Source organism: Cyprinus carpio, chromosome B5 (genome assembly GCF_018340385.1).
Source record: "Cyprinus carpio isolate SPL01 chromosome B5, ASM1834038v1, whole genome shotgun sequence".
NCBI lineage: Eukaryota > Metazoa > Chordata > Actinopteri > Cypriniformes > Cyprinidae > Cyprinus > Cyprinus carpio.
The window spans coordinates 761,837-776,554 of record NC_056601.1 but is presented as its reverse complement, the minus strand read 5'-3'; positions in this window follow the sequence as shown (position 1 = coordinate 776,554).

The window sequence follows — 14,718 nt, the reverse complement described above, 5'->3', positions numbered from 1 at the left end:
ATTCCAAACCCAACTACTGCATATTTTGGTGAATCTTTACTTTTCTATGCAACAGCAATTCATAGTGACCACAGCTGTGAAGCTCTAAAACATACAAAACACATAATTAAAGTAGTCCGTATGACTCATGCCCTGTTCCAAATGATAGCATTGCGTGACAACCAGAGCAGATTTTAATTGTTATTATTCACTGAATGCCATTATGAGGCTCTAAAATCTCATTCTCCATTGCATGTATTTCTTCACATATGATAAATCTTGTGTGAAACACCATTTTTGGATCTGAATGTTGCAAATGAGATTCTAGAGCTTCGGCGTAGGTGAAGAGTAACTGTATATCTTCCTACGTTGTAGTCTGTTCATTAACCAAAACCGTCATATTGCTTCAGAAAACACTGAATATTCTGCATAAACTATGGGCTATGTTTATGATGCTTGTACTGTTTCTTTTTTCTTTATATATATACATATATAATTGATAGTTTTGTACACTGTAAAATCTAATAAGTTGGGCTTACTTAAAAAAAGTATGCAAACTGATTGCCTTGAAAAAACTAAGTAAAGTGAAATAGGAATAGTATGTTGTACTGACAAATGCTTAGTTCGTATAGTTAACTTACACAAGAGTTCTAGTAACTAAAAAAGAACTGTAGGGGGTACTTGATCCTTTCATTTAGGTTACTCACGACTTAGTATAGCTACTCACTGACTCCCAGAATGCATTGCGCAGAATAAATTATGCAGTTGCTTTGTTTTACAGTTGTTGTTTTTATTTGCTGTCTTGTGTCAGTAGTAGCACAACAAAAAGAGCAAATAAAATGGCTATTGTTACAATTAATGAAAATAAATTAAACTTAATTGTTACCATTGTTGTGATTCACGTGATGAATGTTTAAGTCTGTGTGCGACTTCAGCATATTACCACACACTATTTAACGATTATCTAAAAAGCATATCAAGGTATTTATGAAAAATAAAATCTCAAAAATGTCATTATTAAACGCACACAGAAAAATGCTTTAATTAAACAAAAGGTCATTTTATAAAAGCAACCTATTTATTACTTCTCTTTGAAATCAAATAACTCTGATTTCATGATGCATTGCTGCATTAACAGAAAGAAAATTATAGTAACATAAATGAAGTTTCAAGTGCCCAACCAAAGGGAACGCTATAATGGTGAGCTAAAAAAAAAAAAAACGGCAATTAGCAACATATTAGTGCACTGCTGCCTCTCACTGATTTATTAATGTCATTGGTTCCTTTGTGGCTACTTGAATATTTTAAGTAAGTGTCACTCAAAACAGTAAATAAATTGTTTTATTTGCCCTGAAAGTAGCTGAAACTTAATAAAACCTAGTAAGTATAACAACTAAGTAAAGATAACTAATTAAATCTAAGTACGGTAAACTATTGGATTTTACAGTGTATGTAAAGGTATCTTATGTGCACATTCGAAATTTAAACTTAGTATGTGTGTTAGATAAATAAATGTGTATGTATAAATAGTGTTGTGTATTCCAACACTTAATGGTCAAAATATGTCTTGAATTATTCTGTAATGCTATAGATTTGCCATGTTGCTTTGACATGTTTTATTTGCGGTTCCCAGCAGATTTTGTGGTCTGAAGTCACACCAAGAAGTGTATTTTCATATACTCTCTCCATACTTATGTTGTCAGTTTTCAATTCTACTTTAACTGAAACATAGCGGAAACTCGATTAAGTCTCCTGAGCTATAAAACATCAGAAAAAGCTTCCTCTGAAAGGGTATGCTTTTTCCAAATCGTGCTCTCTTCTTCTTTTGTCTGTCTCTTATTGCTGTACTCTTTCTTCTTATCCCTCCATCACTCTCTAACTTAGCCAGTCATCTCCAGTGTGTCTCCGTTTAATCCCCGATCGCTTTAACTTGAAGGATCAGTCACACCACATGAGCCGTTAGCTCTCCTTTTATCCCGCTAATTGTCTCCCTTCGTCACAAAACGAGCGCTGTGTCAAAGTCATTTTAATAATGTGATTAGCAGCTAGCGATCCTCCTTTACACTCCTTTCTCCTTCTCCATTTTCTTCCCTTTATCCCTGTGCAAAGGCAAAAAGTTCTTAATTTGACGCTAATAAAGAGGCTTTTTTAATGAGCTTAGGCAGACTTGTTTGCTTCTTTCTTCTCTGCTTTGATCTTGCGTGCTGTGTTTCAGCTAATAGTGCCGTTATGCCTGTGTCAGCATGCGCTCACTCGCTCCGTACATGTGCGTTTGTGTCTTTGTGTGTGATTTTTGTGGTCTATAGTAGTTGTGTAGAGTTGTTAGGATTTTCTCTCTTCTCTTTGATGGAGCTGTTGGTCCAGCAGTCGTGTGGACTGGAAGGGTTGTTTCAGACAGTAATAGGAAAGCAAAACTATTGCAATTGGACTTTTTCCTCAGGCGATGTGCAGCTTTTCCCACTGTGTGAAAACTGTCCATCATTAAATATAGCAACCTCCACCCTTCTGTCCTACTGTGGTCCTTCACACACACGTCTACAAACATTTATGTGTGCTTATAATATATATATATAGTGCTGTGAAAAAGTTTTTGCCCCCGTCCTGTTTTAACATTTTTTTTTTTTTGCATTTGTCACACTTGAATGATTCAGATCAGCAAACTAATTTTACTATTACACAAAGATAACCCGAGTAAATACAAAATGCAGTTTTGAAATAATGATTTCATTTATTAAGGGGAAAAAAGCGCTCTTAACCTCCCTGGCACTACGTGAAAAAGTAATTGCCCCCTAAATCTAATAACTGGTTGTGCTACACTTTGCAGCAACATTAACAATCAAGCGTTAGTGATAATTGGCAATGAGTCTTTCACATCGCTGTGGAGGAATTGTGGCCCACTCTTAGTTGCAGAATTGTTTTAATTCAGCCACATTTGAGGGCTTGAGCATGAATGGACTGTTTAAGGACATGCCACAGCATCTCAATCAGATTTAAGTCCAAAACCTTAAGTTTGTTTCCTTGTTCCATTCAGAGGTGGGCTTGCTGGTGTGTTTGGGATCATTGTCCTGCTGCAGAACCCAAGTGCACTTGAGCTTGAGGTCACACACTGACAGCTGGACATTCTCCTTCAGGATTTTCTGATAGAGAGGAGAATTCATGCTTCCATCAATTACGGCAAGTCATCCAGGTCCTGACCATCACACTACCTCCACCGTGTTTGATTGCTGGTATTATGTTCTTTTTCTGAAATGCTGTGTTGGTTTTATTCCAGATGTAACGGGACACACCTTCCAAAAAGTTCAACTTTTGTCTCATCAGTCCACAGAATATTAGCTCAAAAGTCTTGGGGATAATCAAGATTTTTTTGGCAAATGTGAGACGAGTCTTTGTATTCTTTTTGGTCAGCAGTGGATTTTGTCTTGGAACTCTCCCATGGATGCCGTTTCTGCCCAGTCTCTTTCATGTTGAATCATGAACACTGACCTTAACTGAGGCGAGTGAGGCTGCAGTTCTTTAGATGTTGTTCTGGCTTCTTTTATGACCTCCTGGATGAGTCGTCGTTGCACTCTTGGAGTAATTTTGGTAGGCGGGCCACTCCTGTAAGGTTCACCACTGTTCCAAGTTTTCTCCATTTGTGGATAATGGCTCTGACCGTGGTTCGCTGGAGTCCCGAAGCCTAAGGAATGACTTGATAACCCTTTCCAGACTGATACATGTCCACTATTTTGTTTCTCATCTGTTCTTGAATCTCTTTAGATCGTGGCATGATGTGCTGCTCTTTAAACATGCTTTACTTTGTCAGACAGGTTCTGTTTAAGTGATTTCTTGATTCAGCAGGTCTGGCAGTAATCAGGTCTGGGAGTGGCTAGTAAAATTTAACTCAGCTTTCTAAAATAATGTGGTTAATCATAGTTCTTTCATGATTTAACGGGAGTGGGCAATTAATTTGTCATGTAGAGGTAGATAGGTTTGGACAGCTTTTTTCCCTTAATAAATGAAATCATCATTTAAAAACTGCATTTACTTGCATTATCTTTATTGTTTCTTTATTTCTTTCTTTTATGCCAAAAATCATTAAGATATCCAGTAAAGATCGTGTTCTGTAAAGATATTTTGTAAATTCTCTACCTTAAATATATTAAAACTTAATTTTTGATTAGTAATATGCATTGCTAAGAACTTAATTTGGACAACTTTAAACGTGATTTTCTCAATATTTAGATTTTTCTGCACCCTCAGATTCCAGATTTTCAGGTTATAAAATCAACCTTATGACTGGTTTTGTCGTCCAGGGTCACATATGGTGTGTGTACGTTGTGGGTCTGTGGTTAGGGGAAGTTGACAAAGTAGACAGCTGGCACCATTTCCTCTCCTCGACCCTGATGAGAACTTAAAATAAGACAAAGCAGGAAATGACTGCGGAAACAATCCATCCTACAAATATAGGAAGGGAGAGAAAGAAGGTTCCAGTCTGTTTTATATCTTTTATTCCCCTCACACTCTCTGACTCTGACTGAACATAGTATTTGAAGAGAAAAGAGAGAGCAGTGCGTTTGGGAGGGCTATGAAGGATGAAAGTGTCTTTATTCTGGGGCAAGGGCAATTGATTCAGATGTAGATTAGATGAATACATTTTCAAGGTTTATTTTTCTGTTCGCCAATACCTGCTAGCCTGCCGCTCTCCCTTTACCTCTAAATATTTATTTCTCTCTTTTTCTCACTCGCTTTCTCTCCTAGGCGTCAATTTGGAAGCTGCGAGAACAGAATAATCCCTACCAATATTTCTACCAGTTGCAGTTGTGATTGAATGTAATATACAGTGGAGTCCAAAAGTAAAAATGCTTCTATTTCATATTTTTCGACTTTAATAGTGTTTTTATTTTTATTTTTTTTAATTATTATTACAAATGATATTACCAAGCTTATGCATGCAACACATACTCTTTTTTTTTTCTTTTTTTTTTCTCTGCACGCTGTATTCTGATCAGATCTTTATTCCAGTACACATTCTAAATGTTTAACATACACAGTAATTTAGGTCTTATGTGAAAGCAAACAGCTGAGAAAGAAAACAAAAGTGTAACAGTATATTGGATCAGGGCAGTTCTTAAAGTGACAGCAGTATAATATTCCTGCTGTCTGCCATTCATATTAATCAAACAACAAAACAGAGAAAATCTCTCACTGGTCTTGACCAAATCACTTTTGTAACTTTGATAAGAAGAAATATATATTTAATTTACACAGTGAAGAATATGCAGTGTTTTATACATTTAATTACTTTATACAGTGTACTGTATGTAACATTTATTTATTTGTCCTACTGTAGTTTCTTTTTTATTTTTGGCCTATTGCTTGTACTTAGTTTTTAGTTTTAGTTTTTGTTTTTAATCACTGACTGCTTGCTTGTCTTCAGTGAGCTTGAGGGTTTATTTTTTTTAATTATTATTATTATTTAGGCTAGTATTAGTTTTTTTGTGATATTGACACTTGTGACATGAATTAAGAAATTTCTATGGTATCAAAAATTCTGAAATCACAAAGACCTTACTTAAAGCAAAAATAACTATATTGTTATATATTGTTACCCTAAAATAAAATTACTCGTATTTTGATATAAGATTTGGTCATGTGAAATATTATTACAATTTACTTTTTTTTTTTCATTTAAACGTCATTTATGCTTGTAATGGTAAAGCTGAATTTATTTATTTATTCATTTAATAAATAAATAAAGACAAACAAAACACAATCCATAAATACAGGTATTTTCACTCTCTATGGTAACATTGTCATGTGACCTACGACATCAGCTGTGGCCTCATGGGATAGTAAAGTGCTCTAGAATCTCAATGGAGATAGCAGTACATCCGGGTATTTTTTGACATTTGTTTTATGAATGCTGAGTTTACAGACATATTATCATATAATATTTTCATTTGTATATTGTTTTTAATAATTGACATATTTCTATTACATTCTATCCTGCTGCTTAGTTTAATGTATTTATTTAAATGTACACAGAAGGGAAGGAGACTTGTTTTGGGTTGTATGCAGATGCAGGAAAGCTCTTCATAATTACTTCCAGGTAGGTGTGTTGGAGCAGGTTGGAGCTAAACTTCCCTTCGGGAGCTTGTAGATAGTTTGATTTAACACTTCTGGACCAAACCTACGCCCTTGGTGTCTCTTTCTGGGTGGATGGATTGATCTCCATCAGTACTAATCTCTGAGAGCTCATGAGGCTGGTGTGCTGTCCAGTCAAAGTCATGGTGATCTCAGACATGGGTATTTTGGCACAGCAGTTAAATCAGGCTTTAAACCGGTCGACCGTGACCTGATCCCACACAGCTGTGGGATATCGCTCTCTCATGCTCTCGCTTACTCATTTCCCATCATCACATGCTCTCTTGACACAGAGACACACTCACAATCAATCACAAGACTTATTTCCCGTGCTCTCTCTCGATCCGAGCCGTTATGATCTGATGTACATTGGCTTTAGGATGTCGTGTGCTATGATAAGCTCTTTTCCTGGATGACGGTGTATGACACTGACCTAATTCTACTCTGTGTGGGAATAACGACTTCCCGCGTTTGTTGTCTTGATGGTTGAGAGACAGAAGACAAGAAGTACAGTGCGAACACACTTGTAAATCCTACATGAGTCATGACACTCCTCATGTTTTTTTTTTTTTTTTTAATCCAGTAACAATCGTCTCTTTCAGTGTACTTCCTCCTAAACTCTTCCCATAGCTAAAAAAAAAAAAAAAAAAGGGACTTTCCGGACTTCTTCCAGCCGTTGCTTCCTAACTCATACTGATGTATCATATTGATCTACTATCAATATTTCATGAAACTGCAAGGTTTTCTTGTCTGCAGAGCTCAAAGCAAACCCACACCGAGTAGAACCATTTGAATAGCACTCTAATGGAAAGTAATGTTTGTGTGTTAGCCAGAATGTATGCGTTTTGTGGATAAATTGTGTTTATCTGTGAGTGTTAAACCAATAAGCCATGAGAGAATCCATCTTTACAATACTGTGGAGGGAATAGCATGCCACATTGATATCATGGTACTGTATGATTTACTGTATGTTCTGTGGTATTTAAATGGTTCTCAAAGGTATTTCGAATAATAACCCTTACGAAAAAGAAGTTTATTCAAGTGTGCTATTAGTATACTTCTTTTAAACAAAAAATAGGAAAGTATGCTTTTAGTTTACTTTTTATGTACTTCTCAGAAAAATACTTAAAATGACATTTAAGTATACTTGACTTATACTTACAAAAAGTCTAAATATACTTGAACTTTACTTAAGTATACTTAAAAAAACTAAACTTGAAGTATACTACTTTTTGGTAAGGGAACTTTTGTGAAAACTGATTCATTTTATTTTTAGTGTTTTTGATGTATACTGTAGAAGATTCAAAAGTGAAAAAAAAAAAACACTAATTTAAAAACAGGAAACCTATTGTCTTTTTAGATCAATTTAATTCAATATTGCTTAATTAAAGCAATTTCTTTGATTTAAAAATATTACTTTAAAAAAATCTTATTGACCCTGAACTTTTGTATGATAGTTTAATGATAGATAGATAGATAGATAGATAGATAGATAGATAGATAGATAGATAGCTTTAGTGTAGTTACTTTATTGTAAAGACCTTATGCCCTACTGTTTTTGTAATATGATCACAAAATATAGAACACATTATATATAATTAAATTAATTTTTAGTTAGTTGTAGATTAGCTCTTTTATAATGTCTCTGAACAGGGCTCATCCAGTCAGATTTCAGAGCTGGAACTTTGGATCTGTTGTATAAACACACACACACACACAGCAGAGTGTTGTACACATTGTAATGTTCAGTTGACTGTGCAGGCTGCAGAGATGAGCTGGTTCTCTCTCGTCTGCTCTTTGAACACTCACACCAAATGCAAAACGGCAGGAACATGGGCAGGGCCAGGGCAAGAACTGAACTGTGTGTGTGTGTGTGTGTGTGTGTGTGTGTGTGTGTGTGTGTGTGTGTGTGTGTGTGTGTGTGTGTGTGTGTGTGTGTAAATGCCAGTCATGCAGACAGCACCATCTCCGTGGCTCTTTCTGACCTGTTCCATAGTGCACAGTGCTTCTGAGACGTCCCCCCCTCTCTCTCCGTCACATTCCTTCTTCCGGTCTTTGTGTGAGCTTTTGCTCTCTTCCAGGAATTCTCTTGGAGGAAGAACAGTCTTCCTGCCCTGATAACACCTTGGTTGCCCTCTCTGCGAGTCTGGGGGAAAACGTTTTATGTATATTTAAACACACACAGGCACACATATATCCACATGTCTTGAACTGTCCGGCATCCTGATGCTTCCTCCAGTTTACCCGTCTGAATGTTTTGTTCCATCGTCTGTTGTATGTTTTTTTTTTTTTTTTATTATTATTTATTTATTATTAGTTTCAAATAAGCAGACCAAAACATTAAATATAACCTTATTCCTTATCATATTGTAAAGGTAATCTTGAGGAAGCTACGATATCATCAGATAATAGGGGTGTAGCGGTGCACCCAAAAAAAAAAAAAAAAAAAAAAAATATATATATATATATATATATATATATATATATAGATATATATATATATATATATATTATATATATATATATTTTTTATTTATATATATATAATATATATAATATATATATATATATATATTATATATATATATATTTTTATTTTATATATATATATATATATATATATATATATATATATCTATATATATATATATATATATATATATATATTATATATATATATATATTTTATATATATATATATGTCTGTGTTTTTGGTGCAGCGGGGGACAAACTTTTTTCTTTTCTTCTCTGAACAAACTATCTTTTTTAAAAGTCTGCCTGCATTGCTGCAACCAGCCACAACAAATACAGCAGTTTATGGTGCTGTTATAATTAAGGGAAGATATTTGAAGTGCTTACAGTCTTGGATGCAGAATGTTTTCTCATTGCTCTCACTTTCTAATCCTCTCTTTTTTTACACACACACCTGTGCCGGTGTCCTGACATTTTATCCTACCCTTCAGATTTTCCTACCCGGGTTTACTGCACATGTGCACATCAATGTTGCATATTTTTTCTCATGCTGAACAACAATAATTACTGTATTTGCATTACTGTAAGGGGTAGGTTTAGGGTAGGGGTAGGTGTACTGTAGACATTATTAAAACACAATCTAATAGGTAGAAAATTTTATTTAATGTTAGTTTCCGGCCATAGTTGTATCCTTTCTTAGCCACAACCCTGAACAACACATAATTAGTGTATTTACAGTACTGTAAGGGTAGGTTTAGGGTTGGGGTTGGTGTAGACGTCAATAAACAATAATCATCAGGTAGCATTTTTCGTTGTTGAATTGTACTACCCACGGTTTTATTTGGAGGTAGCACACATCGACAGAACACCGGCACGCATTCATTAAGGTCTGCAAAGTTAAAGTTAAAAGACTCGCTTGTGGTCAGGATGAACCTTTACGTAAAATGGAAATAGTTGCCTGAATTTGTAACATTTACACGTAAGTACAACTGTAAGATATACATTGTGTGTGAAAACATTCCATACTATGGAGATCAATGGCTACCAGCAGCTGTTGGTACAGAATTAAATTTTTTTGTGGTGAGCTATCCCTTTAAACGAGGCACAAATCTTACAGTAGATTTATGGTTTAGTTTTAAATGCTTAATGTAAAGCATGTCTCCCTGTTAAACTTGGATTGTGCGATTTTCCAGCAGCTTACTCTGTGTCCTTTGTTATTTTTCAGAAGTGTTTGCAACATCAAAGTATATCGTCGTAAACAATATTGTCCCGAATTTTAAAATATGTTCCACACACAGAGAAGTTCCAGACATGCAGTGATTAAAACAACACCGTTTGCATGTGGTACACATGTGATGAACCTAAACACACCCATACCAACAATCTTTGGTACGGATATGTGTACCGTTACAACCCTATCGGATAATATCGGAATAATTTTCTGAATATTTTTAGGGCTCTCAATCAATTAAAAATGTTAATCAAATTAATTACATTATATGCTGAATAATTAAAATAAGTAATTAATCTGTTGGTGGAGAAATGCCTTATTGTTGAATTTATGTATGGGTCAGAGGACATGATTAATTTTTCATTTTTCATAATTAGGCACATAAATTAACAGCCTTTATTTATTTGCAGCATTTTAACTATATTTGAAGGACAGCGGAGGGAGAATGTGATCTGAAATGAGGTGCATTCTACTTTTTTTTTTTTTTTTTTTTGGACTATTTTGAATAAAAGCTTGATTTTTTTTATGTGCAAAACCATCTCTACATCCTTAATCTTGAGCATTACAGTCTGTAGCTGTAAATGCTCAATTCGATGATTCCAAAAGGTTGTCGAAAGCACTTACGGTAATCTTGACAGTAAAAAAACTGTACTAGAAACGCTCATGTCCTTTGAGTGGATTCTAGATGTTTCCACCACTTTGTGTATGGCACTCATTTTGATAAAATGCCATGATATGCCCCCTAACACGAAATCCCTCATTTTCAGCGGCAGCAGAAATAAGCCTCGGGATATGAATGTTGGCTTGTTTTCGGAGTGTAAATTTACAAAGGGCAACTAATCCTGATTGGGTTATTGGAGGCTTTTGCATTGCTCACAAATAACCGTGGAACCTGAGATGAACCTAATAAACGAGGTGAAGCTTTCGAGTTCGAACCGCTGCTCTTTGCAGAATGAGGTCAAAGAAATTCACTCTACCTGTACATCAGTGAAATGTGGCTGCCACGTGTGTGAAAAGGTAAGAAAGTACTGTGGCAACTGACATACAGCCATGTACAAGTTCCTAATATTAAAATAAGTAATAATGGCCTTTTCAACTTTTCCAAATGAAAAACTGTTGCGGCAAATTACACTAAATGTAGCTCAATTGTTCTCATATTTCTTTTGGTCCCTTATAATTGATTCATTGTTCCCATGTAATTACAGTTTTAAAAGGTTCATGAGACACATAATGTAATCCAAGTTTTATGGCATTAACATTTCAGCTGACAAGTTCTAACTGTACTAACATATGCAATTACTAGTACTGTAGGATTATTTCTCATAATACTAAAAGGCCTGGGTATTGCATATTATAGGCAGGCATTTGACTGTGCTTATCGTGCATATTACATTAATTAATTCACATGATCAGTTCAACTATTAAAATCTATTTGCTATAGTTTCATAGTACATCGTTTTTGTGGTTAGTAATTATCCTGCAACTCCATAAATTATCGTCTTCATTAAAGGAGTCGGTGGTCATGGTGTCATAAAACATTCATTAAAGCTCTATAATTAATGATTGGATGTTGTTAAGGACATAAATGATATCCCCTTTGGCCCTTGTTGAGGACAAGAGGGAGTGCTCTAAGCAAGGATATCCTGGGTCAAAGGTCATGGTGTGAGCGCAGGATTTCCTCTCTTCGCTCTGAGCTGTGAGTACTGCTGACTATGTAAAGTCACACACTAGGTCTATTCATACACGCACACACCTAGGACCTACTGTATTTCTAATAAAAATCTGAAAACATATATCCTCTCCCTGCCACCCACTATGTTTATAAATGGCTTTGCCTCCAAATATTCCTTATACTTTATTTCAGTTATTTTCTGGTATTCTGTAAACCAGGAAAACAAGACATAATAGGTCAAGCCACTCATCCATTTTCTTTATTTACTAATAATTTAATATTCTAATTTGACCAGTTAATGGTTAAGGTTCGGATAACAAGTGCCAGATGTCAATTTGGAAAATTCACCATAATTAGCATCCCTACTCAGAAATCAGCTTATTAGAATGATTTCTGAAGGATCATCTGACACTGAAGACTGGATTAATGATGCTGAAAATTCAGCTTTGATCACAGGAAAGAAAAATACATTTTAAAATATCTTCAGAAAGAAAACAGTTCTTTTAAATTTGAATGGTATTTAACAATATTATTGTTCTTACTGTATTTTTGATCAAATGCAGCCTTGGCCTTTAAAGCTAAGAAATTTTAGCTTTGTTTAGTTTTGTTCCGTTTTGGCCTTGGTCACTTAAATATTCAGTAGTAAACTATTTAAAACTACAGTTTACACTACATCGCTACTAGTTTACTGGACCGTTTCTACTCTAATGCTGACGCTGGGTGGATGTGGCAAAGCCTGCAGCACATCACAGACTACAGCACCACCACGAACACTACTATCAGCCCCTCAGACAGCCTGCCGGATGACCTCAACACTTTCTACGCCTGCTTCAAGACCTCCAGCATCGACACCGAGAGGAGGCACACACACACTCGGACCACCCAACCCCTCTCCCCCTCCTACTGTCTCATCAGCTGTGGTACACAAAGTGCTGAGGAAGATCCGCCCCTGCAAGGAAGCAGGGCCAGACAACATCCCCGGATGGGCCCTCAGAGCTTGTGCTACAGAGCTTGCTGATATACTCACTTCCATCTTCAACCTCTCCATCAGTCAGAGCATCGTCTCCACCTGGTTCAAGACCACAACCATCATCCCCCTTCCCAAGAAGAGCCCCCCGACCTGTCTGAACGACTACAGGCCAGTAGCACTCACTCCAATCATCATGAAGAGTTTTGAGAGAGTGGTGCTGACCCACATTCAGAGCAGCATGCCAGACACTTTGGACCCCCTGCAGTATGCATACCGGACCAACAGGTCCACCTCAGATGCCATTGCTGCTGCTGCCCTCCATATTTCGCTCTCTCACCTGGAAGATAAGGACACCTACATCAGGATGCTCTTTATTGACTACAGTTCCGCCTTTAACACGGTCATTCCCCATAAACTCACTGACAAACTGTTTGAAAAATGTGAAATTGACGTGACATACAGCCAAGTACGGTGACCCATACTCAGAATTCGTGCTCTGCATTTAACCCATCCAAAGTGCACACACACACAGCAGAGAACACACACACACATACGTTTGTTTTTGTGAAAAGTGGGGACATCCCATAGGTGTAATGGTTTTTATACTGTACAAACTGTATATTCTATCGCCCTACACCAACCCTACACCTAACCCTACCCCTTACAGGAAACTTTGTGCATTTTTACTTTCTCCATAAACTCATTCTGTATGGTTTATAAGTGTTTTGAAAAATGGGGACATGGGTTATGTCCTCATAAGTCACCCTCTCCTTGTAATACCTGTGTCATACCCATGTTATTATACAAAGTTGTGTCCTGATATGTCACAAAAACATGCAGTAAACACACCCGGAGCAGTGGGCAGCCCTTTATGCTGCGGCGCCCGGGGAGCAGTTGGGGGTTCGGTGCCTTGCTCAAGGGCACCTCAGTCGTGGTATTGCCGGCCCGAGACTCAAACCCACAACCTTAGGGTAAGGAGTCAAACTCTCTAACCATTAGGCCACGACTTCCCCACCCTTTGCACTTGGACTACACCCCACACTTTGTGACTGGCTCCTAGACTTCCTGACTGGGAGACCGCAGTCTGTCACGATTGGAAATAGGACCTCAGACACCATCACAACAAACATTGGCACCCCACAAGGGTGTGTTCTCAGTCACATCCTCTACACACTGTTCACACAAGACTGTGTCGCCTCCCACATCATCGTGAAGTTCGCTGACGACACCGCAGTGACAGGACGGATCACTGGCGGGGATGAAGTGGCCTACAGGAGGGAGGTGGCCAGTCTTGTGACATGGTGTGAGGACAACAACCTCACCCTCAACACGGACAAGACAAAGGAGATGATACTGGACACGAGGAAAGAGAGGAGAACTCATCAGCCACTGTTTATTCAAGAGCTTGAAGTGGAGAGGGCGAACAGCTTTAAATACCTGGGGGTCCACATCAGCGAGGACCTCACCTGGACACTCAACACCACCCAGCTGGTTAAGAAGACACAACAGTGGCTGTACTTCCTGAGGAGGCTGAGGAAGTTTGTCACCTAAGATCCTCAACAACTTCTACAGCTGTGTAATAAAGGGCGTCTTGACCAGCTGCATCACCGTTTGGTAAGGCAGCACTACAGTGAGGGACCGCAAATGTCTGCAGAGAGTGGTGAAGACTCCTGAGAAGATCATCAGGACTCCACTGCCCTCTCTGCAGGCCATTTATCATCGCAGAATCCACAGAAGAGCTGCATCCATCATTAAAGACCCCATCCACCCACAACACAGACTGTTCACATTCCTACCCTCAGGACGGAGCTACAGGAGTGTGAAATGTAGGACTTCCAGACTAAAGAACTCCTCCTTCCCCTCAGCCATTAGACTTTTAAATGGGTAGCCAGTGGACACAAACTAGTCTCACTTATCTCAATAGGTGGACTGAACTGCTACAGCTTAATTTATACATTTGTAAATGTTACTGCTGCTATTTCTTATCAAGTAACTTCATCTCGATTTGCACATTGTTAATGTTACAGCTGATATTATTATATGTAGTTGCACTCAATTTGCTACAGGCTACTGTACTATTGTTTTGACTGTAAGTCTATATTGCACACTCGCACATAGAGATATACTACATATTACTGCTACATGTGAACACGTTACCGTTACTACATGTTACTATACTATTGTTTTGCACAAGTCAATACTGCACACTCGCACAACAGATGTACATAGTCTATATTTCTATACACATAATGTATATTTCTACTTCTGCAA